Here is a 283-nt window from a genome sequence, read left to right as displayed (position 1 = left end):
GATGACTTCGGCGCTCGCGACCCAAGGACGGGGGCAGGCCTAGCGCTGTGGTCGCTGAGAGGCCTGGACTCTGGAGCTGGGTAGGCTAAACGGACGAGCGAGGAGGAGGGACTTAAGAGGTAGGGCGGGGCCTGCAGTGGCGGGAGCCGTTGGGCGAAGTGGGCGGGGCGACCGCGCCCGCAGGGTTTTTGCACCCGCGGGCTGGACTCCGGCTCCGGTCCACTGCCGTTTGCGGGAGGCCGGTGAGCTTCCCGGACGGCAGCTGAAGTGACAGTTTACCTCC

Source organism: Eschrichtius robustus, chromosome 3 (assembly GCF_028021215.1).
Source record: "Eschrichtius robustus isolate mEscRob2 chromosome 3, mEscRob2.pri, whole genome shotgun sequence".
In the NCBI taxonomy this organism is placed as follows: Eukaryota; Metazoa; Chordata; class Mammalia; order Artiodactyla; family Eschrichtiidae; genus Eschrichtius; species Eschrichtius robustus.
Note: the sequence above shows the minus strand (reverse complement) of the source record.